The sequence below is a fragment of the Apostichopus japonicus genome, chromosome 11 (genome assembly GCF_037975245.1).
Source record: "Apostichopus japonicus isolate 1M-3 chromosome 11, ASM3797524v1, whole genome shotgun sequence".
NCBI classification, from domain to species: Eukaryota; Metazoa; Echinodermata; class Holothuroidea; order Aspidochirotida; family Stichopodidae; genus Apostichopus; species Apostichopus japonicus.
In genome coordinates, this window is record NC_092571.1 from 25,467,626 (window position 1) to 25,495,467 (window position 27,842).

Genomic DNA, 27,842 nt, shown 5'->3' on the forward strand with positions numbered 1-27,842 from the left:
AATGTATTCAAGACATGTGGTTACACCAAATGGTAAAATATTATAATATTATTCTAAGATAGCAGTTATATATAGTATATAGTATATATATATATATATATATATATATATATATATATATATATATATATATATATATATATATATATATATATATATATATATATATATATATATATATATATATATATATATATATATATATATATATATATATAATATCATGATATGTAGTGCTATAGAGAAAGATACTACAAAGGCCGCACTATACAAAGCCAGCTGTACAAGTAAACAAAGTATGAAAATTACTTTGAGTACCATTTCGAATACAATATACATTAGTCCACGTTGGAGTATGATAATACGAAGCATATATACATTTTCTGCCTCCAAACAGCTGTTTTTACGTCGTTTTGAAAAATTTGCCAAATTTAATCGAGTTTCAATCAAGTAAAGGTGGTTTTTTGGTCTGGCTAAACATACTCTAGAATATGCTACATTATGTCGCAAGAAACAAATTGTTCCGTGCGATTCATAAATTCATGTAAAATGGACATAGAATTCTTTGAAATATAAAAAAATCATAAAAAATAAGTTCCTCTTCCATGAAACTTTATTACATAGGACATAACGAACTGCGGTTTTATGGGGAGGTTTTCTTTGTTGTAAAAAATTGTATTTTTTTTTTAATTTTATACAAGGTAAATCGCACGTAGGATCTGTTACTTGTTTGCTGTTAGATATGGAATATATATATATATATATAGATATGGCGTCTCTCGATATCACGTGATTTTAATCATGACATACCGGTATGAAAGGGGAATTCGGGCTGCAGGTGAAAATGCTGTTGATGTTGGCAAATGTGGAACAATTCTAAGTTTCGCATCCTTAGACTGGTATTTATAGAGTGTAAAAGATTCTTCGAGTTCCCGATATCCAGAAATAAGGACCAGTTTATTAAATGATCAAGTTCAGTTGAAATATAAAACGGAGGCTTGGCGGTGACAAAACTCGCTTTACGTAAGAAACCTGTTCTGCCAACAGTTTATGGCATTGATTAGATGGAACTAATGCAAAATATGGAGGACGTCGCTTTGGGAAGTACGGTACTAAAAACGCAATGATTGCTGTGCCATAGTCAGTCTTCGCGTCACTATATAGCATGGACATTATGAACACACGAATTCCCATCAATTATGAGTGCAGTGTATAAGAAGAAGGAAAATCTATCGCGAATAATGCTTGAATTCATCTTTACAGCGCATAATGGTTTAAGCACCATTGTGACCGAAATAATATCATATTCACAAAATTAAAAGGAATTTTCTTCTTTGATCGTTTGGCTAAAGATCACGTGACTATATGTAAACAATACACAGTAGATCGGTCACTAACCTTTAACCTGATCATGCGCAGTAGATACTCCTCTCTTGTCAAAAGGACTCGCGGTGCACACTTGACGTCACTTTGTCATGATTTTACGGTTTACCATCTCGATAATAAGGGCATGTGGTTGAGGGTCAGGGGTAGGAGCCGGGGGCACTGGGGGCACGTGCCCCCCTCCCCCCTCCACACTTTTTTTCCAAACTAGCAAATGTGACCTTCTGGCAAATAAAATGTGCCCCTTTGATGAAGAGCTGTCTTTTGGATATCGTAAGCCTTTGTTAATTTTAATATTTTATTTTAATTGCTTATTTTTAGTCTTCACATGCTATTTTAAAAATGGCATCCCATATCATTTTTGTAGAACGGTTAACAATAAACAATCTCAATAAATAGTATTGATAGCATACTAACACATCATATATATTTAATTGATATGGCCGGTGTGTATCGGTTTATAGCATAACGAGTGGTGGTTGTGGAATGAGAAAGTGCCCCTTGGATGTTGTGCCCCCCCCCCCACTTTTTGGAAGCTTCTTACCTCCCTGTTGAGGGTAGATCAAGTTGTTTGGTTTGCTTGCCCATGCTCTCTATCTTGGATGACTTTTTTTTATTTTAAAGTAACCCTCTTTTGTCCCACATTTGCCAACATTCCACTTGAGCGCAACGGAAATGCGATTCTATGAATTTGTGTTGTATATATACGGTTCTTAAACATTGTGGTTACAATACAGTTATTAAGCAATTTTATAGTGTTAACTTTTGGACTTTTCATAGCAAGGTACATTCACCCGGTTGACCTTTTTTTTTACCCTTTTGACCCTCTCTACGGCGTTGAAACCAGAACAAAGAAGTACGGAATTGGTTTTCCTTTGTCTAGCCATGCATTGTATTTGCTGATCCTGTTTTTTTTTTACAGTTCCCCGAAACCACACCGGACAAGCAAATAATGAACTAATAAGCAAATATATCTATGTTTGAAAACCTATATTAAAATTAGAACAACTTAACGGATGAATGAACCACTAGTCCACGTGTCAATAGTAGTCTATGTTTTATTATGTAAACATTACAGAGAAAGTGTAACAAACATGATTCAACCATTCTTATACGAACAGCTGGTAGCATGTTAGCTTCAATGTGATGAATACAAGCATATACATACACACTAATCCTTCAATCAAATATTCCAAACCTGCCTATACTCGTTCAAACTACTGACCAGTACTAAATTCGCCAACGCCAGAGAATGTGACAATGTGACATGTGACACGGAGTGTTAGCTCAGTGGTTAATGCCGGTGCCTTTCAATCATAAGGTCCCGGTTCGAGTCACTCCAAGATTAATGTACGTCGTCCAGTAACAGAGTTGTTGACAATTCATAATCATGGATGTTAAAAATGAATCTAAGAGACTGACTTTGGACAGCTTGCGGCTTTGATAAGCCAATGAGGCTTCTTCATACATACATACATACATACATACATACATACACAAATACATACACACATACATACACGCATACACCCATATATACACGCACACATACATACATACATACATACATACATACATACATACATTGCTCGGGATATTATAAATCGTTATTAAATTTGAAGGGTTTACTTCCTTTCAACCTTCTGCTATATACTGACTCCTGTCCAATTATAATCACACAGGATCATAACTCTATGGACGGATTAGGTTTACTTAGACAAGGAACAATTAATCATTCCACTTGATGACGATATACTTGACATTTTCATTTCATACTCTGTAAAATTTGAATATATCAGACAAAAAATTTGGAAGGACTTTTTTCTAGCTTAACTTCTCGCCTTCGTGAAAATAAAGCATACGCCCAATATATATATATATAGCCTATATATATATAGCCTATATATATATATATAGCCTATATATATATAGCCTATATATATAGCCTATATATATAGGCTATATATATATATATATATATATATATATATATATAGCCTATATATATATATATATATATATATCCTATATATATATATATATATATATATATATGATATCTATCAGATATTATTTTTCTTTTGATAACTTTCTTTAGAGTAGTGTTTTTTGTGTGTATATTTACAAAATAATATACATCAGGAACGGCGATTTATTATTACGAGTGAAACCACCGTCACGTTTATCGATCCATCGCATATGATAAAGTTGATAGTCTAACCTATATTTGTCGCATCATAAATTTAAACTTGATTAAATATTTTATCAATATTTCCTGCCCCAAGCGGATGTGACAGCTTAACATACGTCCCGAGGACAATGACATATAATGTGTTCTGTGGGTAATTTTAATTTTTTTTATTTTTTGCGCTCAGATTTTCACGTGGGAATCCCTATAGCAAACATGACAGTCAATGATTCTTAATGTGTCATATCTATAGTATAGGGGCATTTTCTACATCCACCTCACACCCCCTCCCCCACTTCTCACAACTATTCGAAAATATCACATCCCTATTTAACACCGTGTGACCTCAAATTCATATAGAGACTGTCCTATAACGGTAAAACTAAAAAAGAAGGAGGGGGGAACCTAAGCAACGCCATTTTCGGTTTGTTTTGGTTTATAATGAATATTATAATAACAGAAGAGCAATTTGACTGAGAGAAATGAGTTTGGAGATATATAATGTTGCGGACGTATTTTTGAAATACCGAGACTTAAATAGAGAAAACATGACCAATTGATTAACTGAAGTCTACCATATCAAGACCCCCCCCCCAATGCTCAACTCCCCCCCCCCCCTCACACTCCTCATCTCCCCATTCAACAACTCTATTTCCTCCTTCATTACTAATTGCCAATTATAGCGTCTACTAAAAAAGAAATAGAATTAGGGCTTAAGAATGAATTAAAAGCAAAGGGTTCTTTGCTATTTCCAAGTATTAAACATTATATCGTGTATATATCTATATGGTATGCATTCCTCGAACGCTTGGGTTTAAAAGAAATTTTAATTCTGACGTCAGAACGCGTTCAAAGTGACTTTTGACGTCAACAGAGGTGTCTTTATCAACACCGACAACGTCAAGTTTTGCACCATTGCGTGTTTTCTATAAATTCAGTTGTAAGTCTGTTATACCCTACATAATATATCGTTGCCGGATGGTGGTTTTCTCATATTAAATTTATGTCACATCGTACCAGGAATAATGGTAAACAAAACGGAGACAAGAGTGGGGGAGGAGGAGGGGGGTAAGGGGGAGGAGTGGAGGAGTGAATAAAGTTTAAGTTTAATGCTATTTCGGTTTTTTGCCTTTTATTGCTCTATTATTATTACTTTATATTATGCGTGTATGTTACACATGAATGTGATTGTTTTATTTATGAAAGAATAATACCTTAACAAACAAACAACCAAAAAAAATGAAGAATAAAAGTCAGGGGCCTATCCGGGAATCGAACCCGGGACCTCTCGCACCCAAAGCGAGAATCATGCCACTAGACCAACAGGCCGCTGATGTAATAAAACGTAATTTAACCAGTGCTTACATATATAGCTATATTGTTATTTTTAACATTCAATATAAAATTGAAAAACTGAAAACTGAAATAGGAAATTAAAACAAGGGCCTATCCGGGAAACCAACCCTAGACATCTCGATATTGGATGGAGACGCCATTTTGCAAACCAGTTACATAGTGGGAAAAGATTTTCATTTTTATTTGAAAACATAATTTAATTATGTTTGCCTAATATGAGTATATATTAACCAACAACTGAGTAAACGAAATTACACAACTGATATGGGTAAACTTTAAGATGTATTTTATTGTTACTTTCTGATTAGCATACAAGCTTGATTTTTAGATTTGTTTCTTAGTTATCTCTTGCATTACTGGACTAACATTCTTAAACCGACGCGAGCAATAATGTCTGGAAAACGAAATTCATTTTTTCTTTCTATTTTGTTTAAATTCTTTAGTATTGATATTTTAGATTGAAGTAAAATGTGCATGCTTTCCCATTAGAGCGGCCTGCCGCCTATTTAAACCGTTATACTAGCAATGGGAACTTTAAGCTGCTTTTGTCACTTTCAAACAGAATGCAAGTTCATGGTGCGGACCAACTTATTTTTCTGTGGGACACAAATCGCGTCATTTGACCGAGCTGATCACGCTTAATTGGTCGATGCAAGTTTTGTTACGTTGTTGATCACATTAAGACCTGTCCAACGTTTCCCAAACTGTTTTCGGGCTCAGTCCAGTCGAATGCAATTAATTGTTATTCCGACATTATACATCACGTGATCAATAGACTATATATACAAAGGCACTTTAACACGAGAGAATTGACCAGTACGGTATACCTTGCTGTTTTTTTCAATTAAACTGTCAAAATCGTAATTCCTGTTAAAGGTGAATGCAAGTGGTTAAATGAAAGGACAGTCAGGATGTTGTCCAGTAGGTCAAAGAATCATTTCTTGGGAAGCGCAAGAAACCTGCCATAAGTAGTTTCCTTTCGCTCAACACAGAAAACCTTGAACTTCCCTTGGGGTAATCCCCCAAAAGTGCAGTGACATATATCCGTGTAACTTAAAGATGACACAAACGGAGATATCATCGTTCGCCTGTATGATAGGAGAAAACAAACTATGTGATGAACAGCTCCCATCCCCCCCCCCCCCCCTCGCCAAACAGCTAAGCAAAATATTGCTCCATGTTTTGGAGATCTCATATATTTTAACAGTCGTTGTCTGGGAGCTGCCATTTTGTAATTCTGTGACGTCTTATACAGTAGTAGTAGTAGTAGTACCAGTACAGGATCTAAAACATTTTACTTTCTATTTGTTTGTTGCTTTTCATCTTTCTGAAAATACATTTTTAATATTACGACACAGTTTGCCAAGATCTTCATTTCGGTCATATAACGCGGCTCAAGATTTTAGATTCAGCATTTGCACTGACATCTCATTTACATAAAATGAAAATTATAATAAAACTAAAAACAAATATAAAAACAATGTGAGGCACATGTGGTTCGATGATGTCATATCCAGACTTGCTCAAGTAGTCTGCCTTTTGTGTGAAGGGAATCTCCCGATTGGAATACCATTTATCTTAGTTGTTTGGGAAAGTTGTCAATCATAGTTATCTCTATCGCATAAACCAATGATGTTGGTTGGGTTAGCGTCAGCTCCAGCTAAGTTTAATATAAATGGTTGGAAACGACAAATTAACATAATCTTTTAATGGCAGTGCTTATAGTTTCTTTGATGAACTGTAGTGAGATGAGGTGAGACAAAAATAAACGATATATCAAAACACAACCGTATATATATGTATTTATATATATATATATATATATATATATATATATATATATATATACATATATATATATATATATATATACATACATATACATATACATATACATAGGCTTATAACTAGGCTACGGACACAAATTGTAGGTCCACATTCCACTGTATGTTATTGCCACCTGTAACGAACACTGCTAGTCCTGTTTTGTGACATATCTTGCCTTAGACGGGTTACAACCCAACAAAAACGCCATCTGTAAATATGACTAATTATTTTGACCTCATGGATAAACTTTTCAGGAAGTCTCGTTTTCGCTATTTATACAAGGATGATGAAATAGTTCCACTGGATTTATATTGAACATCGCCATGAACACTAAGAGCATTGGCTATATAGTGCTGTTCGTGATAATGTAGGCCCAGTTCTGTTATGGAAATCTGCCTTCATATTTGGTAGTTTTTTTATGGGAACAGAAAACGTTTTGCTCTGTCGAGAGATTCAGTATGTCCTGAAAATGTAATACACATTTGGCAAATACCGATTGGTTTTGTATGAATAGCTATGACGGGTGATGGCAGTTGATATGTGAGAGAGTGGGGGGGGGGGGCTGGGGTGTGGGGAGGGGGATTTTACTATCTAACATGACGACGAAGTGTTTATTAAAGGAAACGCCTACACTGCTGTTAGACTGTTTTCATCCGTTTTCTACAGGAGCTTGTTGACGGCATAAAGTCATAAGTGTTAGTTGCCATCTGCATCCTTTGAAATCAGCTGGAGTGTTATGTGCAACAGAACGAAACGAAGTTCGTCTCCAAAACGTGCCACAAACCCCAAATAAGTCGTTTCATTTGTTCCGTTTACAAAAAAGCTTAATTTCTCCACGAAAACTGGTTACTCAGTATTTTCCAGCACAAATTTACCAATAACAGATTTATAAGTTACCTATATATAGTTTACACGTTTTCTTCAGATGGAGCAGGGGATGATCTTGTCATTAATCTGTGAGTATTTAAATTTACCAACTAATTGTTTCTTAATTGTGAGATAGGTGGAGACGACAAACATTTTCGTGCATGGGACTCTGGGACGGTGGACTATGAACGTTAGGTATACATGAAGGTTTTGATGTATAGAACCATATATACCACTCTTATTGATTGGTAGGGGGCTATACCATGAACATAGGGAGTATATATATAGTCTTAGTATGCAGCCGTTTCCTCTTGATGCATTCATATTGTAAATTAAAGTTTGCAGTAGAGTCATTCTGCAATCAAGTCTTATACTTGTGGGTGTATGTCGCTTTTTAGTGTTTATCACTCATTTTCAGTTATATTCATTTTCTTTGTTTTCTTTATGATGGTATAATCTATGGCACACTGTATAACCCTTGACCCTAAAAAAGGCTGGGGAAACTATCAAAATGGTTATTTTAAAGTTTACACGGTTAGTTCGTTTCATAAAATAAATGGAATGAGATAGCTTACATTTATACTTATGTGATTTTTTCTCAAGTTCTTCTTAAGTTCTTCTTAAGTTTAGGAATGTGTTTTGTGTGTATAATATGACGTCATGTGTTACATATGGATCAGTGGTCAGTGGTGTAAGGATGTGAAGTAGTGATTGTTGACCAACCGTGATGTACATGCGTCCCCGATCTTTCACGCCATATGTACATCCACGTTGACAGGTGTATGAAAAAATGCCTCAATAGTCAACAATATAGGTATACGCATGTATGGTTGAAAGACACATGGTATACCTGCAACAATACGATATGTAGACATTATAATACATTATGACCATATTATCCATGTGCGCATTTGGTTGTCGGATATGCCAGGAAGCCGAAAAGTGTTGTAGATGAACAAATTTCGGAAAGAAGTTCTGGTCATCTTGAAGTTAGAAACATTGTCAATCTTTTAACTTTGGAGATGAAACTAATCAGGGAGTTGCCATAACAACCCCCTGTACTGATATCCCTCCGTAGCCAGTGACAACACCGTAGCAACGAACGTTTTATATGGGTGGCATTAAAGAAAGTGTTATTAACTTGAGCATGTGTGATCATCGTTTTGGTCCTTTAGGTGTATTTGTGGGTTTGTGGTCATTTTATACAAACAAGTATATACAAGTACCAGTTAAGCGAGAATATATAGTGCCCCATACATTGTGCTCGTTCAGCCACAGCCGCCACCGCAACCGCCGCCGACCACAGCGCGACGGTTTAGTTTGTTTCGTATTTTCTATACTTGCATGTCCCCGTTTCGTAACACCCACTCCATCCCCCACCCCAACCCACCCTGACAGAACATGATCTGAGTATAATGTTAAAAGATTGCCCGAAGATAAATGTGTTGTGCTAACTCTCCACCCCCCCTCCACCCACTCCCGTCAATTATCCAGGTCCCTTTCCAACAACCATGCATTAGTGGGCAAACGACTCTTTCCCACCTTCCACTTCTCCTCCTCCTCCTACAATAAACTGTAATGGTTACGTCCAAAGAGTCATTCCAAGATTAATGTATGTCGTCCAGTTACAGAGTTGTTGACAATTGACAATTCATAATCACGGACGTTAAATATGAATCTAAGAGACTGACTTCGGTCAGCTTGCGGCTTTGATAAGCCAACGAGGCTTCTTCGCGAGTTCCTGCTTGCAGGAGGATCTAAAATACATACATACATCCCAGACGCATTGTTGTACGTTATCAAACAATAGTATAAATGATCAGACTATGTCGGCTAAACCGTAACTAACCCAAGGTCCGGGCATGTCATGTATATAAATGTGTGTGTGTACAAAAGATACACGGAGCTACCATGGATACCAATGCAGCCTTGTACATATAGCTATGCCAACTATGAAAAGTATGTCTCGGCCTTATTCTTTTCTTACGATAAAAATTGTACACAAAAATTCCAATGAGAAGTGAAATATTTTTTTTGTTACCTGATTTACCTTCAATATATAATAAATCTTTGGTAACCAAGGAATCGGAAGTTGATATTTATAGTTCCCCCTTAATACGAAGACTCGGCAATAGAAGTACCCCACCAGCTTGGTAAACTGCAAGCATGTATAGGCCTATCATAGAGTTAATAAACGGGAGTGCAAAGTTAACAAGCAAAAGAATGTACTTACGCCGGGAAAGCCTCCTGGTTGCCAAGTTTTCGCTTTTCTAACTGAAGCACACCGATGTTTTCCCACGCTATAGTTCTCTCGTCGAATGTAATATCCTTCCCGCGAAGGAACCAAAGTGGTTTTGTTTATTAATTTATCTCCTCTCACTAAATACGGATATAAGTTTCGCGAGATTTTCGATTCCCCCGTATAATATATATTTACAACCATGTACACACTAGCAACCCAATCAATCACAGCCCAAAAATGTATCTACCGATTAGCAATAGAATCCCACATATGGGTACCTATACCGTGGTTGACTAATAATAAATACGGCTACTACTACTACAACGTTATCCAAAAATTCTGTATAATCCAATACGCCAGATAAATGATATAACAGAAATGGTCGTATTGAAAAGTTTTTCGCTTGAGTGCAGAACGAGATTGTATAACGTAACAAGCCATACATTATGAGTATAACCCAGAATAGGTATTTCACCTTGAGAGCCAAAGTTGAATGCGAATCTTTTTTTCGCTTAGCTTCACCGCCTGATCGTTTCAACAGAATTGAAGCGAAGGCAAGTGCGCAAGTACCAATGAATACAAGAAGATAAAAAAAAAATGGTCTACTCGTGAAAACAAGGACGAAAGGAGGTTATTTTCGGTCAAGCGGTAAAGAATTACTTGGTGATAGTCAAATGCGCTGGAGAAATCCGAAAGCCCATTTTCCATTCGAAAGGATTTGAAAGGCACAAAGTTGTTTTGACAATGTTGATGCAAAAGGTCATAATATGATCTAAAGAAACAGGATCGATATTAAGGCACTGTAAAGAGCACGAACGACAGACTTAATAAAATAGGTTAAAATCTTGTTCTACGGAATCAGTTTGATGTCCTACAACGCCTATAAGGTGTATTTATATACCAAGTACTAGTATGGTAAGGAAATAAATTGTGAGAAAAAAATAACAATATTAAGTTTACACTACATATTGTTTCTTAAAATATTTGCTTCAGTTATTCCAAAATTTTATATAGCAAAGGATTAACAAAGCCTGCATAGAGGAATCGACGTCATCATCGATTTAGCTTTAAAGGAGCGTTCCAGAGATTTAACATTATTTTAAAGTATTATCTGGGAAACCGAAATAGCTATAAAAACCTTACTTGTACTCAAATGTTTCCATTTTCTTGGACTATGACATATCTATAGACAAAAAAATAAATAAAAAAATAAATAAAAAAATATATAAATATATATATATATATATATATATATATATAAATATATATATATATATGTATATATATAGCCTATATATATAGCCTATATATATAGCCTATATATATATATAGCCTATATATATAGCCTATATATATAGCCTATATATATATATATATTCATATACATATACATACACACATACATAGATACCAGACTCATTATTTGACGTATAAACAGGTACTAGGTTGTAGCTATCACACGCAAGATAAAAGGGTTTTAAGTTAGTTTTTTAAACTTTAACCACCTTTGTATAAGCGTGTCGTCTTATAAACTGATGGCGTAGTTGGTGATCTTTGCGAAGATTTAATAACATTTTTCTTAACAATTGTAATCACTTGTAAGGGAGGCGTTGTGGTCAATTGATTAAGACAGTGGACTTGTGATTTAAGGATTGCAGGTTCGAGTCCTGGCCAGGTCATTACGTTGTTTCCTTGGGCAAGGCACTTTATATCGGTTGCCTCTCTTCACCCAGGCGAATAAATGGGGGACTTATGTGGAGTCCCCCGGGGGACACGTAGATGTGGTACACTGTGGTGGCCCAGGAGAGATTGGTTGAATTGTGCAGACTTTGGTATGTGGGTGTAACAAGTTACCAATGACCACAGTTAAGGTTGTACGGTCGTGTGAGAGGGGCTTGGCCTTGAATAATACTGTAAACCTTCAAGTTGCCCGTTTAGATCAATTCCGAGTCCGTTCCTTTACATTCAAACAAAATATACTTTAACATGAATATAGCACAGTGCCGAGAAACTTAGTTTTACGTAATAGTCGCCAAATATGGACATATCCATTTATTTTCAACGTCAAAGACATTTCATAACCACTGTCTACATATTACGTTTATGCTACTTGCGGTATTTTAACTTGACTTAATTAAACTGTCTTATTTTTAACAAAACGTTTCAAAAAGACGAGAAAATAGAAACAAGAAACGTTGAATGGTGAGTGTGTGTATATACAGACTAATTATAAGCTTGTGTCATCAAATTGCGTATAAGACCTATTAAATATTTGTGATGTCACTTCAAATTAACTATAATGATATTTTCTTTATATCTAAGTTTTAAACACTCTCATAGCATTTATGGGCTAACCTACTTTGCATATAAGAATCGGGTTGATTTTTTTACGATGTTGTATTCTGCCAATGAGTTAATTGAATATTTTATTCTATACTTTGAGCAAAAAGGAAATACTCCATAGTGTTGTTTAAAAACAAATGTATTAATTAATTGACTAAGAAAACTGAATGAATATTTTACATTTAAAGGATTGGTTCAGTTGTCATACATATTTATGTTATATGAAAGAGGACAATAACACAATGGTGAAAAAAACTGTTCAAATATCTTTTTCGGTTAAAGAGATATTCAAGTGTAAAGTTTTATCAGATTGTGTAGAAACTGCTGAAATCTGACTAGCTGTCATGTCACATCCTCACATTCCTGGAAAGTCTTTGTTTTGTTTTTTTCTAAATATTTTGTGAGAATTCATGACTTTCAACCAAAAGATATGTCAGGAGATCTCATATTTGTCAAAGGAAGTATTTGAGATTAAACATCTGAAGAATTTTTTATTATATTATTTTCAAATGTGTTAAAAAATGTAAATAATTTTTAAAGAAATATTTTCACACATGTTAAGGAAGTGAGGATGTGACATCACACCCTCACAGTTAGTCTTTCTACACCAGTCATTTTCAAAGAAATTTTGATATCCTCAAAGTGTCATATCTCCTTAACAGAGCATGCTATCATGGTAGTTTCTTCACTGTTCTTTTTGTCTTTTTGTGCTCTTTCATACGTAATAGACATGTCAAACACCTGAATCAATCCTTTAAGTTATGGAATGCATTCGAATGATGTAATGGGTCAAATATACAACTATCATTTAATAAGCACAGATGCATTACCATTTACGGTACTCGATGAAATATAATAATTATAATTTGGTTGTCCAACACATATATTGCTTTGGTATAGTTTTTCTTTCTTGGAAGTTATTACCAAATTTACAAGAGATTTAAAAAATATATATCAAAACTTCGTCGAAAATTAAAATAAGAAAAAATAAGACATCTCTGATTGTTAAGGCTTCACATCAGTTTTGGGGTTTTGGTTTGTAAATAATTTATAGACTTTAGGAGAGTTAAGGTGGGGTGTGGGTGAAATGGGGTGTGGTGAGATGGGGTGTGTGTGAGATGTGGTGTGGCTGAGATGGGGTGTGTGTGAGATGGGGTGTTGGTGAGATGGGGTGTGGGTGACTTGCGGCGAGGGATTTAGATTTACATAATGTAATAAATAATGCGCACTTTGGAATGCTAATAAATATTGTTCTTGACTAACAATCCTTTAAGTTTAACAAATATGAATTCAAATGAATGCAATTGGCACAAGTAGAAGTTAGGATTAAGATTAAGATTAACAATAAAGATTGCAAAACGGACAAAAATTATATTTCAGTCAGGAACTTGCTACAATGAACAACTTTTAACAACGAAACGAACATAATGCAAGGAGACTTACCATAAAGAATAAATACACGAATGATCTTCTTTAATTAAATAAGTTCACATTACTGTAGACTTGCTCAAGTCAGTTATCGTGAATTGAACAACCAATACGCTGATGCTCGCATAGCCGACGGAAGCTGAGATGTTGTTTTTTTATTTATTTTATTTATGAGTTTGTTTTTTTTGGGGGGGGTTCCCCCTCCATTTATTGATAACTCTAGAATCAAATGAACAATAAAACTTCATCCTTTCATACTAGATGCTTCAAATAATATAAACGTCATAAAACAATAACAGTTGTGTTAAGGAAACAGCACAATGGCTCGAACGAGATTAATGGAAAAGAGAATAGCATGTCTCGAAGGCTTGTTTAAAGCTGCCTGAAGTTAGCTTTAAATTTACTAGGATATCGATGTTGTGTGTACTTTTTTACACTTATTGTAAACTTAAATTGATAGGAGGTTTGTTTATCAAAATACAGAAATGGATCATATCCCGTAATGAAATTGAACAAGTCTTGTCTGTCCATTTATGAAAGACAGAGAGTTTGTTGATATTTACCCTGATATCGTCTGGCAGTACTATACTCTTTCAGATTATTTTTTTTTTTTGAAGTTAGATTTGATTCCCAGATCAATCTGAACCTCGTCAGGAGGGAACGTTTGTGAAGATTTCTATAAATTGAAATAAAATCCTACAATTTACCAATTTTGATAATGTACAAAATGAAGAGAAAAGAGAGAAAATTGTAACCTATTCACTAAAAGATTTTTTTTATATAAACGAGAAAATCTCTTAATTGGTAAGGGGTAAGGGGGAAAAATCCTAAGGCTTTTAAAAATAAATCTGACTTGGGTTCTCTTATATAGTATCGTGCTATCAAATAACACACTCATGACAATACAACTATTAACTTTCTTCCTTATAAAGTATCGACTCCCCAGCCGATGAAATATATGTCAGGTCGAATTTTAAAGTGCTTGTTGTGCGTAAATAAAAATAGGTAAAACAGAAAAAAAACCCATTTCAAGACCTGTTGTATCTCTTGCTGTTGCTGTTTTCAAGTAGCTGAATTTGAAGCTTGAAAATAACATATGAGAACTTGCAAAAGGTCATCGCTGAACATATATTTTACGTTAAAGAGTCAAATTTTCGACAGAATTTGAAGATATAATAGCAAGTGTCAAAACCACAAGTAGGTCAGTTTACAGTTAACCAAGTGACACGGAACTTTGTAAAATAGGATGGGGGCAAAAAACGTAAATTAGAAACTGGTAATATATATATATATATATATATATATATATTTATGTATATTAATATACACATATTGAAAATATATTCTCAATATTTTCAATATATATATATAAAACAACAACAACAATTATTGATGTTTAATTCCTTTGGTAAGACTCCATATGTCTTCAACTTTAAGTTTCTGTTAAAATTTAGAGTAGGTGGCCTTAATAATGAAGGGAATTGTAATGTCAAATTCGGTTTCCAAATCATTATAGTAAAAAAGCGTCTCGGTTTAAGCAAGTAGTAATACTGCCCTACAATTTATAATCCGTGGATACAATCTTCTGTAGAAATCATCCCTGTCGTAAACCGCAAGCTACCGTCATCGGCCATACCCCCGGATAATAACCATCCATACATCTAGTGCCGAGAGTCTCTTTTTGCATCGGTTCGTCGTAGGTTTCACAGAACTATCAGACAACATATTTTGTAATCATAGTTCAAAATCTGAAACATTTTAAAATGTATACCTTAAAACTTACAAAGATTATAACATTTTAATACTTGTGTACAGAGAGGAAGACAAACTAATCGAGATTGCGAGATCTTATATAAAGAATTGGAATAATATACGACAAATCATAGCCATAGTCTATACGTGAAGAAATGAATATAAGAAATAAACCACACAGCCGTGCTAAAGGAGGAAAAACCAACCTAAAACTGCCCTAAATTTAATAACTGCAATCAATTAATTGATGAAGTTCATCATACATTATAATGTGACTACTGGTATAACTTACTCCTTGATTAACAATTAATTAATTAAGCCCCACAGCAGCACTATCCTTCACGTGAAAGTATTAAAATAAGTTACAAACTAAACAGCGATATCAAATTTGATGGATGGATTATACATACACACACACACCCATATATATACACACACATATATATATATATATATATATATATATATATATATATATATATATATATATATATATATATATATACACACACACACACATATATATATATATATATATATATATATATATATATATATATATATATATATATATATATATATATATGATCGCTCTCGAAAGACAAGCATCTGTTTCTCTAGAATGTAAAGTAATGTACAAACTTCAAAATGCAAATAAATGTTATCTTTACTCCCTAGCTTACAAGTATAAACTTCTTCTGGACTGGTACATAAATTTTAAACAAAAAGGGGCAAAAAGTGTTCTGAAACATAATTATAAATCATTTTGACAATGACTGTATTATTTTAGGACGCACCTATGTTTCACATAGGACCTTTATCTACATAGTATATAATTTAATTTATGAAGCACCTTATTAGTGCTCATATACATCCGTGTACCATGTACTTGAGTTGAGTTCTGCACAAGTAGGCACTTCAGAGAAACACTTGTAATTACTGCCATTAACTCGACTTCTGTTTTAAGTAATTATATACAAAGCCAGTTAGTGCTTATCATATTATCTTTCTTCTTAATCAGATAATTTCGATTTTTTTTTCTAATAATGGCAGTAACATGTAGTATTCATATTTATCCCACTTTGTGTGCCATTTGCTGACGTCTGTTGGGAATTAGGATTAACTGCAGTCGTTTTGTCTTTTGTGACATACATACAGCGTTCTCTTTGTATGTGAGAGTAAGCCCCCAAGGCCTGCAGATGAATATGCAGAATTTGTTGTTGTTAACCTTTTGAGTTCGTGTCTTGTTTCTCTATAAACAAGAAACAAGTAGGAAAAAAGTTAATAAGTACAAAAAGGTTTTAATAAAATTTGCTTAAAGTTAACTTAGATTTTGTCTCATCTATGCCTATAATCACAAATTGTAGTGCTTTCACATCTACGTTCAAACCGGACGGTGTGAGCGCCTATAACACTCGCCCGGAGGAGGTGGGAACTTGATATACCTTGGTTACGCTTGGTGTTTTCCATACTGTATAATATCATTAATTATGGATTATCGCTCTTGGTCTGTAACCCCTCTCTCTCTCTCTATTTATATATGTACATGTAAATACTTTATATACTATTATAAAACAAAGAATTTCGAAAGCAACTAACAAGAAACAATAGAACACCTAAAGATAAGATATTCTCACATGAATTAAATGTCCGATGTAATAATCCTACAAGTTTCCTCAATTCCTTGTTCTCTTGTGTGTGTGTTTTACCAATAATTTTAACACCATCCGTCTTGCTATCGCTCCTCAAAATGGTAATCAATTCTTACGACTTTTCACGAAATTTGTAATTCTCTTCTTACACTACACAAAGAAAAAAAAATTGATTGTTTTAGTGTGTTTTAGTGTGTTCAAAGATGCTATGTTCAATAATTTCTCGTCTTTTATCCGGTCAGTTTATGTATATGTAAATATATGTTCTGAATTTCTCAACTCACTACGATTTCAATTATATTATATATTATATTATATATTATATATATATATATATATATATATATATATATATATATATACACATATTGTGGAATGCACGGATGCACCGTCTTCGATATAGTTTTGTTTCATCTGTTCATATTAAGCCATTTTATGATCATAACTTGATTGGTTGCTTCTGATTGTTGGAGATCGCATAGTTGAATGACCACTCGTTCGCAAACCTCATTTTGATAGCTGTGGGGTGTATCTTAAGTTTTTTATTTTGCAGACATTCATCCGGAACTCTAGTTTCTCAACACCTTTTCCCCCCAGTTCTGGAATAAAATCGACGCGCGCGATTAGCCCAGAGCATATCATAGATAGAGCCACATGCGTGTGCGAAGCCAACGAGATAGGTAACTACTACTACTGTAGTCCATTTAAAGTTACAGTGTGATAATTAACGCTAGGCTGGCCACATTGACGGGTTGAATATTTTGAGGGCACTCAACCCGTGCTAATAAGTGTGTTCATTGACCGTTCGCCGTCTGTTTAATTCCAAACGCGTTCTAGGCAGTCATTTTTTTCCAGAAATATAAGAGGGTCCGAGGCCCTAGTTTTTCCCTTTTGTTCATTCTTCTGTCTCTCTCTATATTATACTCTCCCTCTTTTTTTATCTTTTTCTTTTTGCCTCTGGGATATTATGGAAGATGACGTCTCCATCAAATATGGAACGAACTAGGTTGAAAACACTTCCGGGATCTCATCATCTGTCTGTCAATTGTTTCAAGCACTTGACAAGACACCGCCTTATGGAAATGTCACTTTCTTATACTGAAGATGTAGTGACACGGTTATACACAAACCGAAGCAGACAGCTATAACGAAACTTGGGTATATCAATTACCAATTTGAACAACGTTATCAAATTTGTTGTACTTTATCCAAAATTGTAAACAGAATGCATGAAAATCACGTGATTTCAAGAACTATGTACGATCGTTAAGACGAAAAGAATCTCCCATTCCTATGGCAATATAAATCATAGTTGTCTTTCTCTTGTTCGTCTTCATATAATAATAATAAAAATAATACTGATCAAAATAATAATAATCATAATAAAAATAATAATAATAATAATAATAATAATAATAATGATAATAATAATAACAACAATAATAATAATAACAACAACAATAATAAATATAATAATAACAATAACAATAACAACCATAATAATAATAAAAAATTATAACAACAACAATAATAATAATAATAACGAAGAACGGGTTAAGTTAAGTATTCACTATTCAGCAGCATCTCTTCGATAATTGTTGACAACTAATCTCAAAACTTCATACCAGGTCGACATGCCTACAATTTAACCAATAAAATACAATACTTTACTGATAATAAATGGCTTGAATCTTTCTCTTTGTATACTTGCTTTTCTTCTTCTTGAACACAACTACAAAAAGCTTCATTCTTTTTTGATAACATACCAGGAATATATTTCAACCGCCTTAGAGAATAAAAAGTATAACAAAAGGTGAATCGAGACATAACATTTATACATAATTTTCAGTAGGAAACAATTTCTAATAGAGACTATCGGTTAGCCTCAGGAAAGATGAAATTGGCAAAACGATGAAGATGGCTAGCAAATTAGGAAAAAACCATTACATATAGCATATTGATATATTGTTTTGTACAGACAGAAGCGGTTTTCTTTTGACTTTTATCGGCAAATTAACAACCAGCCCTTCAAGGTATATTACTCAACGAAATATTACATTGACCAATCAAAGACGTCACCACGTCCGCCCCCCCCCCCTAAAAAAATTGCTCCATCAATTTTTTTATTTACCGAGTTAAATGATTCGGCACCCAACTCTATCACAAACTGTCGCCCAGGCACATTTTCATGTTTGTTACATAAAACAGTGCCCATCAAAAAGTCTTCAAAAATTCCAAGATAACTTTTTTAATCTTCTCTAGTTGTAGTGAAACAAATACGAGACTGTTTAAAGTTGCAACGTTATTGCAACAGAGACTCAGGGACAGGGTTCAATCTAGTCAGGGGGTGGACACAAAGTTTGAAGGCTATACAGGGAATGCTTACAAGGACACAAGGACGAATGACTTCGAATGACTTGTCGAAATTTCTCAACAATGGGGAAATTTTCCTGAAAAAGTAGTCAATGGCATCTAATATGACCTGAAAAAGTAGTCGATAGCATCTAATATGACCACAAAAAGTAGTCGATAGCATCTGATATGACCTGAAAAAGTAGTCGATAGCATCTAATATGACCTGAAAAAGTAGTCAATGGCATCTTATATGACCTGAAAAAGTAGTCGATAGCATCTAATATGACCTGAAAAAGTAGTCCATAGCATCTAATATGACCTGAAAAGTAGTCCATAGCATCTAATATGACCTGAAAAAGTAGTCAATAGCATCCTATATTGCGATTTAATGTAAATAAGTCACAATATATGACCTGAGAAAATAGTCAATAGCATCTGAATATGACTACAAAAAGTTTTCAACAGCTTCTTAAAATGACCTACAAAAGTTGTCGACAGCATCTTGAAATGACTATACCGAAAGTTGTCGATGACTTAAAACACTAGCTTCAAAAAGAAAACTAAGTAGAGTCTATGTTTTGTCAACATCAATGTAAATACAAACTAAGGCAAAACATTCTGACCTACTTCTTTATCCTCTGTAAGTGACATAGACAATGTTACGCTTCACCTGGGTCGTTGACCTAATTTCACCCCCCCCCCCCTTGAGAAGTAAAGCATTGATCGATCTCACCGCGTTTGGGGTAACATTGATGCAACGCCTTCATGTTTTACCAGTCTAATTGAAGCCAAACACTAACAGTTTTTTCTCTCCATCATCCCCCCCCCCCCTCGTCTGTCTTTCTTTTTAGGCTTTGTTACTTTATCAAATGTTTCACTTACCCTCTCGGAATCCTTGATTTTTTTAAATTATTCTAGTCAAGTATTCCGTCCTCGGTTTTCCTGTAGTTTTGTTAAGTTTTTATAATCTCGCCATGGGAAGATCAATTTTCATTTGAAAGGCTCTTACTCCCCCCTCGGTGTTGTAGAATTATTTGGAATAAGAAAATCAATTTGTTTGAAGGTAAAAAAAAATACCGCATCGGTTGATTTAGGTCAAAAAAGCAGGGACTGTGTGAAAGAAATTGTGACAAGAATCTTTATTAGGTATTTGTTACATACATTCTGTTTGGTAAGTCGAAGACTTTTATGGAGTTCTGTTATTCAATTCTTTGGTATGGTTTCTCTATGCCCTGTAATATGATAAATTGATAACTTAAAACGTCTCCATGAGGAATGAATCAACTTATAAGAATCATCAACTTAAGATGTCTTTGTCGGGTACATCGTCGACAATCCGTAATCTATAAATCTCTTTGAGTCGATTTGTATTCCAGTTTATTTAGGCAGAGCGTTAAGTGAGACATGTGATGTTTCTATATAGTGTATAGCCTACTGCTGGCAATAAATCTATTTCGAATTCTGGCAGGAGCATATGGAAGCTTTTAAGTTTGTAACTGCTCTTGGTGTTATACGTATCAGTATCTTGTCTATAGTATTGAGCATATAATAGCGTTTCTTTTTTGGTGTGTGATGTTTTTGTTGTCTGTCTGATTGTTCGTATGTTTGTTGCTTGCTTGCTTTGTTTGTCTTCTTGTTGTTGTCAGTATATCTGTCTGTCTGTATTGTTTATCATGTTTTGGTTAATCGTTTAACATGTTACGCTTGGACAAATAAAACCAATTTGCTGCAGTATTCTACCCCAAAGTAAGGTTCTTGTGTTTTAGTTTGCAGGGTAGCTCCCATTATGCATATTCATGAGTCTATTTCTTAGTTCAAACATTAAACGGACTACCTGTATCTCCAAGTAAGGTTCTTGTCTTTTTAGTTTGCAGGGTAGCTCCCATTATGCATATTCATTAGTTTATTTATAAGTTTAAACAATAAACGGACGATTCCTATATCTCCAAGTACTCGGTTGTAATGCAGTAATAACCATGCGTCCTATATACTTAATAATGATATAAAAATGTAATGTTGCCCCATTCTCTTCACCTAAATCTCCTCTTATGTTGCGTTACATCCCTTCCATATGTTCACCCCACCCCACCCACCCCAACATCCATTGGGCCAATGAATGAGAAATGTTGATTGGATGTAAAATATAATCCTTAATAACCCGAATTTAACGATATTTATTTATTAATTAATGTAATTGTTCGAAATACATTAGCACGTTACAGCGTAAGTATCCCACAACTTAAACAATTCCCCCTTGCCATTTGTCCCGCTTTTAACCTCCCCTTGCCCCTTCCCCTCCGAATATTTACCCCTTCCCTGCAACGGCAATATTCGTGCTGACCTCTTTGGGTGTTAGGTCAAATAAAAACTAGGAGTGAACCAATAAAGACAGGTTTTTAATCTATTTATATCTGCCTCAATAGGAATAATTTGAAGGTTAAATTTGTAGGACTGATTGTTTTTGGGTAAATTTGTCAACTAACAAGATAATCGATTGATTCAATTGGTTTCATATCATTTGATTTGATTTGATTTCAATGTTTATCATCTCCTTAAAAAGGTAAATATATATACTCGCATTTTAAACAACAATAATTAATCAATATTAAGCAAAGTCAAGATTGACAGAAGAAGGTGAAACACAACATCACGAAAGAACGTTAGAAAGAAAGCTTTGGGAGAGGTTTAATATCAAAACAAAATATCATAAATCTAAGTCTTAGATTAGACATAATATAAAAACAAGTTTGATGGATATAGCGCAATGGAAATGATTTATTTTGGTGGATTTGTAGTAGCATGCGGTTGTCTAATCCATCCTCTACGAGGAATTATACTCTCTCAAGATTCCTTATAATGAGGAAGAAATTATTCCACAACTGGAACAAGGAAGGCACCAAGCTACTCCCCCTCCCAACCTCACCCCCCCCCCTTCTTCATTAACCACCTATTATAACGGAAACATTGGTGTGGAGTATATTGTCGCATGGGTAAAACTAAGCTTGACTCAAAAGATCGTTGTTAGGATGACTGTGGCCAGCATGGTGTTATTATCAAACACGACCAGTATATTTCAAAATAGCATAAATACTTTTCAAACTTTACCCGTATTCTCAGCCTATATATGCGACGACGCAATTAGAACCACAAACATGCATATCACAGCAGAATTGTAATGAAACAGGATAACAATAAAAGGCGATCAATGTAATTTGAACTTTGTTTAGTTTATACGAAAGCAAAAACAATCTCAGATTGGGATCTTTCTAACTATAAGTGATCATTGTAATTGCGCCGGACAAAAGTGGATCATCTAACTTCATTTATTAATTAGGTTAATTAAATGAAATTAAATGCACTTCTCAAGTCCACGTGGGGAGATTAATATTTCTAAATACGCTTTACAAGATTATTATACTTCTATACAATTTGTCTCGTATTTTGTATGCTCATGTGTGTAACAATATATACTATACATTGAACAAAAAAGCAAATTGTAAGAAAACGCATTCTCATATATTTTTTTTTCTTATTGATGACTGGACTACCTTAGGAATCTGATTCATGCCAACCGAAGATCTCATTTCGATTAACTCAATAGGCCTATAAATCCCCATGAAAAGACGCTACACCTGATATTAGGCTACTCCTTTTTCTTTCGTTTTCTCTTATTTTCTTTTTTCTTTCTTTTTTCCATCCATGGAGCATAGATTATTATGAACGGCCCATGTTGTTTTACTTTCAAATGTTCTTCCTCCGTTTTTCAATTATTCAATTCCATAAGCCTAGTAAAAGGAAATTAAATTCTCAAACATCTTTTAAAGGGCGCCCGGGTGAGTTGCCCCCCGTAATCTCAGTCCTTTGAAAGTAATTAACCTCAGCAATATCACGATACAGGAATAGGATGAAAAGGCCATACAGGCCTCGCAAAGGATCGGCAGAAATCAATGAACTTCACTGACCGTAATTCTAAAAATGCCCCCCAGCTACAGATGAGTACTCTATACAGGTTTAATAAGGATGAAGACTGCGACACCAAAGTGTAATGAACCTATAAAAAAATGTCATGCCCTAGTTACTGCTTCAAGGCTTCAATTTTGTAAGCAGCCTTGTCGTATACTTGAATATTCAAGTATCTGTTCTGCGAAAGATGAGGCCAACTTCGGTTGGAGGAAAACTATATGAAGTGTATGCATCCGGGTCCAGTCTAGGCGCCTACGGGCCCCTTATCTGCATGTCAGCATCAACTTCAAGTTCAAAACCGATTTCTCTAAGATTAAGATCTAAGCTCTTATTTTTGCCATTCTAAATATGGTTGGTGAAGATTTTTTCCCCCAGCTCGAACGTCAGCCTATCGTTATTTTATATAGGGCAAACGTAAGGCTAGGCTTGTCACTATATCGAATGAGCAGCGTATGTAAAGAATTTATTCTCATTCGGAAATTCAAATTCTTCAATTAGTAGACAATTTTAAAAACTCGACTTTGCATATGATTCATCCGTAAGCTGCTGCCTAACTGACCAAGCCATATGATATTAGCCAGAGATAATTCGACATCAAAAAGAAAACTGTGTATATGTTTTTGATTTCTAATATATGCTTACAGAATGATAATTTGTATGATAATCGAATACATTTCATAACTTATATTTATCATGTCGTTGCTAAATGTTGGGAATTGCACAAAACTAGGCAGAAATTTACTTCTTCTTGTTGTCGAAAAAAAATGCCCTTCCACAAGAAAATTAATAAATGAAAGTCTGATTTTCTATGAAAAAAAAAGAGCCAAACGATTTTTTTTCTACGCCCAAACAAGTCTAAATGAAAAAGCGAAAAGTTTCAGAATTTGCTTTTCCAAGATGAATATACCAATCCTGTTGGGTAATCTTATGATGAATTAATTATTATGCTAAATTGATTTAATACAAGACCTTTTCTGTGCCACAAATTTAATGTATTGTTTAGATTTATTCGTGAATCTTGTACCTCCTTTTCTCCATTTCTGGAGCGATTTAAGAAATATATTAACATTTTCAGGTACCTGGATGTTCATATTTTTTTTTAGGTACCTGGGTCTTTCATTACGCTTCTGAAATCGTTTGAATATGGTATTACCATATTGTGTCCAAACCAACTAAATAAAGTGCATCTTGAACGGTAGTTTCAGACATTTGTGTATGATCATTCATTATGAATATATTGTTGCAGGCCTGTGATAATGGGTTCAGGGTGGGGGGAGGGGGCTACATTCCTGGGGCCCTGGTTCAATACGTTGGCCCGAGGAAATATGAAGAGGGCCTGGAGAAAATGGGATGTAGCATAATTTCTTTTCATTGTCATGACGTAGTTTAGGGAATAAGAAATGTCAAATACGAGGACACCTTGAAATAATTATAATAATAATAATAACAACAATAATAAATATAATAACAACAACACTAAATAATGATAATAATTTTATTATTATTACAGTCATTTTATTTATAGTTTTATTTCATTGATTGCACAAAACCGTTTAACACTCGTAATCTCCGAATAAATGCTGAATATATAATTTGTTAAGTTTTAATGATTGCTTAAGGTCAAGAAAGTTAGGTTAATGGTGAAGTTATAGGCAGAATCTTTTTCTTAAAATGTAAGAGTCTAATTAGCAAGGAAAACTTTAAGAGGTCGTAGGGTCTCAATAAAAGCTGATCTGCTTTTCAAGCTAGTTAGCAATAAGATATGCTAAATCTCTGGAAAGCTCCTTTAAGGCTAATATATATATATATATATAGGCCTATATATATATATAGGCCTATATATATATAATATATATAGGCCTATATATATATATATATATATATATATATATATATATATATATATATATATTGTTTTGTATTTCCATAACAGTGTCAACATCATTGACTACGCATTCGACCAGGTCACGATAAGTCTTATCGTAACAATAAATTGACTTTCAGAGCACTAATTTTATTAACGTAAAGATTTGACATTTTCTGTTGCCCTGAAACCCAAGATCCAAGATACTGAACTATCAAAGGACAGTCTATAAAGTCAAGGTGCTAAACAATTTAGTTTAAAAATAAAAAGCTAGTCAATGAAATAGTTGAGTGGATAGATGGATGGATTGGAAATGGTTTGATTATTTTGTTTGATTGTTTATTGTTTACTTTCTCCTACTTGTCACCAAATCAATGTTCACGGAAAGGGTTTTCTCTTTGAAATGTTTTTTTTAATTCAAGGTATATAAATAGCATCAAATGTATTTCACATGCCAATTGCTCATCAAGACGCTCACAGATGCGTCTTTAAGCACGGCGGGTTCCGTTGTTGGTTCAAGAAAAGTGTGATTAATTTCCAGGACAATGTCATCACCGTATCTAGTCAAATGCATTAATGTATTACCCATTCTTCTGCACCGCGAGGCGGTGCCTTCCAGACAACTGTAACATTCATAATTCACGAAGATTCCAATATTCTCGACAAACGATTCGCAATTCGTCCTCGTTTTTTTGGCAGGTTATCTACCCATCCTTTCATCTAGTTGTTGGTGTAGACTTTAGTTGGAATATTTCCCTGATGTGTCAGAGGAGACGGAAACAGTCAGTAATTTTGCATAAATTACTCAGTATTGGTATATCGCTCTATGGTTACCGTAATGTTTCTGTCATTCTCCGATGTTTTGCTTAGAACTGTTTTCAGAAGCCTGAAGGCAAGTAAAATGTTAACCAAAGTTAAGAAAAGAACAGAATGACAAGATAATTAAAAAGGTATGGCAAGAAATATTGCACGAGCGATGAGAATGTGAATATATATATATATATATATAGCACAAGCGATGAGAATGTGAATATATATATATATATATATATATAGCACAAGCGATGAGAATGTGAATATATATATATATATATATACAGGCGTCAAACGCCTACAGTGAAATTACGACCTTCCTTACCGGTTTCGAACCTCTGGACATACAATCAGCGTCCATAGCCTAGTTGGTGAGGGTGTCCGCGTACAAAGCGGGAGACCCGGGTTCGAATCCCGGTGGAGGCTGGAAGTTTTTTCACCGTTCTGGATTTTCCTTCGCATTACGTTTTCAATTATATATGATATATATATATATATATATACCGGTATATATATATACCGGTATATATATATACCGGTATATATATATACCGGTATATATATATATATATATATATATATATATATACAGGATTAGAATGTATGTTATATATCTGTTACGAAGTCACAAGTAAAAAGCGCACGATAGTTGGTTTTAAAAAGTCTTCTCAATACATTTCACATCACACCTCGGTCGAGTCCTACATTTTAATATTCAGATCTGACAACCTGTAGCCTCAATTGCCCCTTTACCGTCACCTACAACTGTATATTCATTTTGCATTGTTGACAGACAATCATCATTGGTGAATCCAAAGCGTTCTCTTAGTTAATTCTCACTTTGATTGAGTCTGTACCTTATATTTGACAACCGCTTTCGAAATTTGAAACTAAGATGTATCAATGTTTTTATTTCCACTACTCGCGTCCTGTCAATCATCATTTTTCCTTCCCTTTTTTTTTTTACCTTAAAGCATACTGCTTTTCTCTTCTACTTTTTTTTTTTTGTTCCCATAGGGCCGTCGACCGCGAAACGCTTAGATCGCATCTGAGCGCCTGAGTGTAAATAACCATAATAGACACTTAGTGATCCGGGGATCAAGGAACAGTGTGCGATAGGTTGTTCACCTTTTGCCAAAAATGAAAACAGTCATGCACGTCGGTCGAATTGCCTTGGTGCGTAGTGTCAATTTTTTTTTCAGTTGACTTTGTCTTTTGGTTTACAGAATCAGGCGATGAGGGTGAATTGGTCATCAGTAACAGTGGCCTGGACTGTCAATCAACTCATTAATATTCATATTATTAAATTTAGAGGACTTAATTTCGAAAGAAAGCTTTCTTTTCTAAGCATCGTATAAATTTTCCATTAAAAAGTGGTGTAAGGATAAATTCATACCAATACCCTTGACCTGGGTTTCTTTTGACGAATAAAATGAAAGGGTATCGAATTTTTTTTTTGGCCGCAAAGGTACAAATTTGTTAATTCGTTATAGTGAGTCGTTGGCATGACTAACCAAGTGACGAGGAATGGATTATGCTTTGTAATATAAACTGTATTATTTAGGAAATGCCAAAAGCGTATAAGATGGGCAAATGAGAAGTTGAAGGAACGATTTATAATGATATATTTATCTACTCTAAAAGGGGGGAAAACACATTTATATATATTTGATTGCAGATATAACTCAATTTGATGCTTTCTAACATCAATCACTGTATTTTTATTTAGCAGATTAAGCTTGATGTTTTTCTGATATGTCATATGAAGCACGGACGTATAGAATTATTGAGTTTCAAACCCCCGTACTG

General features: G+C 34.3%; 1 protein-coding gene and 1 non-coding gene across 3 annotated transcripts in view; both read right to left on the minus strand.

Moving 5' to 3' along the window:
- The window catches only part of LOC139975587 (nuclear receptor subfamily 2 group F member 6-like), a 75,639-nt gene extending 65,360 nt beyond the window's left edge, over positions 1-10,279 (minus strand). For both annotated transcript variants that reach the window (XM_071983612.1, XM_071983611.1), the window contains exon 1: positions 9,855-10,279. The gene's annotated coding sequence lies outside the window, so the exon portion shown is untranslated. The remainder of the gene's footprint in view (positions 1-9,854) is intronic.
- Positions 4,829-4,900, minus strand: Trnap-ugg (transfer RNA proline (anticodon UGG)). Its single transcript has one exon. It is a non-coding gene; the product is annotated as a tRNA-Pro (tRNA).
- Positions 10,280-27,842: the final 17,563 nt, after the last annotated feature.